Raw genomic sequence first — 5,204 nt, 5'->3', positions numbered from 1 at the left:
GAAGGACAGCAGATCCTTATTCAGATGTAAATTTGGCCCTCACCAAGTTCCAGGTAAGATCATGCTTAGAGACTATTTCTGAGTTGACCACCTTGTTGCTTCTAATTGGAGTAAAGTGGCCTTTGTAGGACTCACTGATCTGAAAGCCGCAGTTTTGAGCCAGCCCGGGCAAAGCAAAGTCCCTGTGAGACTGTGGTGTCTAATCTGTCAGAGTGCTATTGAGAGTTGCTTTGGAGCTTAAAGTGGCAGAGTGCAAGCCTTGAGCTGCAGAGCTGAGGAGCAGCACTCAGGCCCTGAGTTTGGGACTTAAAAGTGGCAGGGTGCTAGCCTTGAGCTGGAGAGCTGAGAGACAGCACCCAGACCCTGAGTTCAAGTCTAGAAACCAACAAAGTGAAATGCCAATGGAACATTTATTCCTGTGTGGAGAGACACTACTGGGACAATGAAGCATCCAGATGCAGTAGGCCACAGCTTGGATGGCAGAGATGGTGTCAGATCCTAGAGTCACTTGTGCTTGGCCATTCAAAATTAATCAGAGCCGGGAGGTCATAGAATAGTTTGTAAGCATGCCTTACTAATGCCCATGCCTTTCATACCTGGGCACGAACTTGTCAATCATCTGTGATAGAGGATAGTTTAAAGTCCTAACTGAGTGAAGTTTGATTTGACACCAGCCACAAATTCAGGGTGGATGTGAGGCTTGCGTCCCTATTATCTGTTTAGATCTGGCAACTGAAGCATAGTTAGAGTCGCAGGGATTAAGTTCCCCAGACAATCAGGAAAATGCCTTTGCAAATGGGTGCTAAGTAAGCTACACTGTTGCAGCCAAAGAAAAAGTTTGTGCAGTTGTTAAATGCTTTATATGACCTCCAATTTGGAGTAGAATATCACTCCTGATATGTAATCTTGGCAACCTCTTGGTAAAATAGGCTAAGTTTTTAGGGTCCCTGGCTAGGTATAGAGACAACGCCCCTGAGTCAGCCTGAAGAAGTTATAGAAGATGGATCGTCGCCCATCAGTCCTCTTTAGATAAAGGGACCAAAAAGTTGTTTCTTAAAAATTAAGACAGCATAAGTTAGAGGCATGGAGAAAAATAGTAGTAACAAATTAACAAATGTGCAAGAGTGGAGACTGCACTTGTGGGGAATGGCTACAGTTTCGAGTCTTCTGTGCCTGTCTAGAGAATCCTAGCCTTGTTTAATCTGGTTACTAAAAGTTGTCACCCTGGTATTACTTTGGATTCTCAACCCTATACTGTCTTAAAAACCAACGGGTGCCAGCCTGCAAAAATGAGTGTGCTCGGGTAAAGCAACTAGGAAAGCATTGGGAGAATTCACCAGAGTCAGGCCTTAGGTTAAGCTTCTTTAGAAACTTCGCAGGCGAAGCAGCAGGAGGTGTGACATTCCATTGGAGCTGCTGTGCTGCCGGATTCAACCACCACTTCACAGTTGTTTCCTGAGAGGACTGGAACTAAACTCTTGGTGATGGGACCCGACCTGATTTGACAGACCACCCCCTTCAGGATGCTGAGCTCACCTGGTTCACGGATGGCAGTAGCTTTCTGGAAAATGGAGAGCGGAAGGCAGGGGCAGCTGTTACCACGGAGACTGAGGTAATTTGGGCTGGAGGACTGCCCCCTGGAACATCGGCCCAGAAAGCGGAACTTATTGCCCTAACCAAAGCCCTCCAAATGGCAGAAGGTAAGAAACACAGACAGCCGGTATGCCTTTGCAACCGCCCATATACATGGGGAAATCTATAGAAGAAGGGGCCTATTGACATCGGAAGGAAAGGACATTAAGAATAAGGCTGAAATTATAGCCTTATTGACTGCATTATTCTTGCCCAAGAGACTAAGCATTATCCATTGTCCTGGCCACCAGAAGGGAGAGTCACTGGAGGCACAAGGCAACCGCCTAGCTGACAGGGCAGCCCGGGAGGCAGCGTCACAGGAAACCCCACCAGCACGAATCCTCCCAGTGGCGGAGAAATCGCCCAGCAGTCTTCCCCCACTCCCGTATAGCCTGGAGGACATTGAGTGCCTTAAGAAAATGGGGGCAGCCTATAATTTCAAGCAGAAACTATGGATTTTTGATGGAAAAACAGTATGGCCCAAAAGGTGGACTCTTGAACTTATAACTAACTTGCATACCCTCACACACTTAAGTAAAAATAAAATAAAAACCCTCTTAGACCGGGAAGAAAATTCTGGCTATCTCCTGGGAAAGGATGAAGCCCTACAGCGAGTGGCCAATCAATGCTCTGCATGTGCTCGGGTAAATGCAGGAAGGACTAAAATTGGACTTGGAACCAGAGTGAGAGGACACCGCCCAGGTGTTCATTGGGAAATTGACTTTACAGAAATTAAACCTGGACAATATGGCTACAAATATCTTCTAGTATTCATAGACACCTTCTCTGGATGGGTGGAAGCATACCCCACCAAGCATGAAACAGCCAAAGTAGTAACCAAGAAACTACTGGAAGAAATTTTTCCTAGGTATGGCATGCCTCAGGTCCTGGGGACGGACAATGGGCCAGCATTTGTCTCCAGGGTAAGTCAGTCGGTGGCCAAGTTATTGGGGATTGATTGGAAATTGCATTGTGCTTACAGACCCCAGAGTTCAGGGCAGGTAGAAAGAATGAATAGAACAATAAAGGAGACTCTGACCAAATTAGCCTTAGCAACTGGCGTAAAGGATTGGGTGCACCTACTTCCCTTAGCCTTGTACAGGGCCCGGAATACTCCGGGCCCCCATGGACTGACCCCCTTTAAAATCATGTATGGAGCACCCCCTCCCCTTGTGAACTTTCTTCATCCTTATGTTGCGGATTATGCTAATAGCCCCTCTTTACAAGCTCATTTATAGGCTCTGCAGATCGTCCAGAAGGAGGTCTGGAAACCCCTGGCAGCGGCATACCAGGAGCAACAGGACAAGCCTATCGTCCCGCATCCCTTCCAAATCGGGGATTCCGTGTGGGTACGACGACACCAGACTAAGAACTTGGAACCACGCTGGAAAGGACCATATACAGTCCTGCTGACAACTCCCACCGCCCTCAAAGTCGACGGGATCGCTGCTTGGGTCCACGTTTCCCACGTAAAAGCGGCTTCTACCGACAACTCTGCCGATCAGACACCAGAATAAGACTTTCTCGGTTGTAAAAGTCTCTAACATCCTTGTCTGAAGTACTTTTCTTAAAGGATGGTGGTTTGTGTGCTGCTTTAAAAGAGGAATGCTGCTTTTACGCAGACCAGACAGGAATAGTCCGAGAAACTATGAGCAAGCTTAGGGAAAGACTATCAGAAAGAGAGAAAGAATTTCATTCCCAGCAAGGGTGGTTTGAGAGTTGGTTTAACAAGTCCCCTTGGTTTGCAACTCTTTTGTCCACCATAGCAGGGCCCCTTTTCATACTAGTTTTGATCCTCACCTTAGGTCCCTGCGTTCTTAACAGGTTAATTCGATTCGTTGAGGACCGTCTGTCTGTAGTTCAGGCACTAGTAATTACCCAGCAATATCAACAGTTGAAAGAGCAAGAAACAACTCTAATTGAATGAAGGATTCCATTCAAGGAACAATAAGAAAATGGGAGATGAAAAGTGCAGCTGCAGCCAATAGAGCATTAGTGAGACCCCGGCTATGGCTGTAACTGCTGTTGCCCAACAAAAGAAGTTAAAAAGCAGCCCCGCAGGATGTTTGCGGATGAGGCTGATAAGGTTGTAAATCCAGATGAAAGGCATGTCCGCCCTCTTCTAGCTAAGAGAAAAATTCCACTACTGCCCAAAGTAAACTCCTAGCCTTATTTGAAGTTAACCGACCCCTACCCTGTAATTATGCTTCTGCTTCTGTAACCGTGCTTCTGCTACCCATAAATACCCCTCTTCCCCAAGCCTCGGCGTGCAAAGTCTTCTAGGAGGCTTTGTCGTCCCGGGCGCCCGTGTTCCTGAATAAACCTCTTGCTGCTTGCATCCGACTGCGTGGACTCGCTGTTCCTTGGGAAGGGGGCTCCGTCTCCGTCTGGAAGACGTCCCGCTGAGTCGGGGGTCTTACACTGAAGAGTAACATCCCACTTGCTTAAACATTTTCTTTTTCTTTCTTTCTTTCTTTTTTTTTTTTTTTTTTTTTTTTTGTTGGTATTGGGGCTTGAACTTTGGGCCTGGATGCTGTCCCTGAGCTCTTCAGCTCAAGGCTACTACACTACTCTTTGGGCCACAGTACCACTTCCCATTTTCTAGTTGTCAATTGGGGATAAGAATCTCACGTTCTTTAGTGCCTAGCTGTCTTTAAACCACAATCCTCAGATCTCAGCCTCCGGATTAGCTAGGATTACAGGTTATCACACCTGCTTGAATTCATTCTTCTCACTCTCCCTTAACTCTTTTGGTTTTAATTAAATTTTTGTCTTCAACATCAGTCCATCAGTCATATCTTTAATATAATTTTGAATAACAGGAACTGACTGCAGGAAATTCATATCTTAATATGGAAGCCAAGTTCTACCAATCATTTTTTCCAGTTCTGAGGCTCAAACTCAGGGCCTGAGCACTGTTTGGGGGCTCCCTCAAGGTTAGTGCTCAACACTTAAGCCACAGCATCACTGCCAGCTTTTTTGTGTCTATGGTACGGAAGAATCTAACCCAGGCCTTTGTGCAAACACTCTACCACTAGGTAATACCAAATGTTTATGTATATACAGAGAGAAAGCTTAGCGCTCTTTTGTGCTTTTATATTTGCAATTAAATTACACAAATAGTTAATGTAAGTTGCTTTCTTGGTAAGGTTCTGCATTTTCTTCCCAAGCCAGCATGAACCTGGGATCCTGTTACCTAGGCTTCTCTTGTAGCTAAGATTACAATCATCAGCTACTATGTCTAGAATGATTTTTTGTTTGGTTGTTTATTTCTTTTTTAGATAGTGAACCTTTTACATTTTTGCCTGGGGTAGCCTTCTACTGTGACCCTGCTGACCTCTGTCTCTTGAATAGCTAGGATTATACACAAGTAACACTATAAACACCCATAACCACCTGTAAGTACTCTGAATATCAAAGCATACCTTTGAATATGTTCAATTGATAGGCAATTTCTCACCACTTCACTGAGAGTATGACTCAGTAGGCAAATGTTTATCCATGTTCTCCTGAGCCCTAAGCTTGGTCCACTCAGAGTTAAAAAATGTACTTGGTTCTTTTCTTGTACTTTT

At 45.3% G+C, this 5,204-nt stretch overlaps 1 pseudogene; it reads left to right on the top strand.

Moving 5' to 3' along the window:
* The first annotated feature begins 1,714 nt into the window (after positions 1 to 1,714).
* LOC150069499 (uncharacterized) lies at positions 1,715 to 3,149 on the top strand (annotated as a pseudogene).
* Positions 3,150 to 5,204: the final 2,055 nt, after the last annotated feature.

The sequence above is a fragment of the Megascapheus bottae genome, chromosome 1, assembly GCF_031878675.1.
Source record: "Megascapheus bottae isolate mThoBot1 chromosome 1, mThoBot2.hap1, whole genome shotgun sequence".
NCBI classification, from domain to species: domain Eukaryota; kingdom Metazoa; phylum Chordata; class Mammalia; order Rodentia; family Geomyidae; genus Megascapheus; species Megascapheus bottae.
Note: the sequence above shows the minus strand (reverse complement) of the source record. Positions and strands in the feature narration are given on the sequence as shown.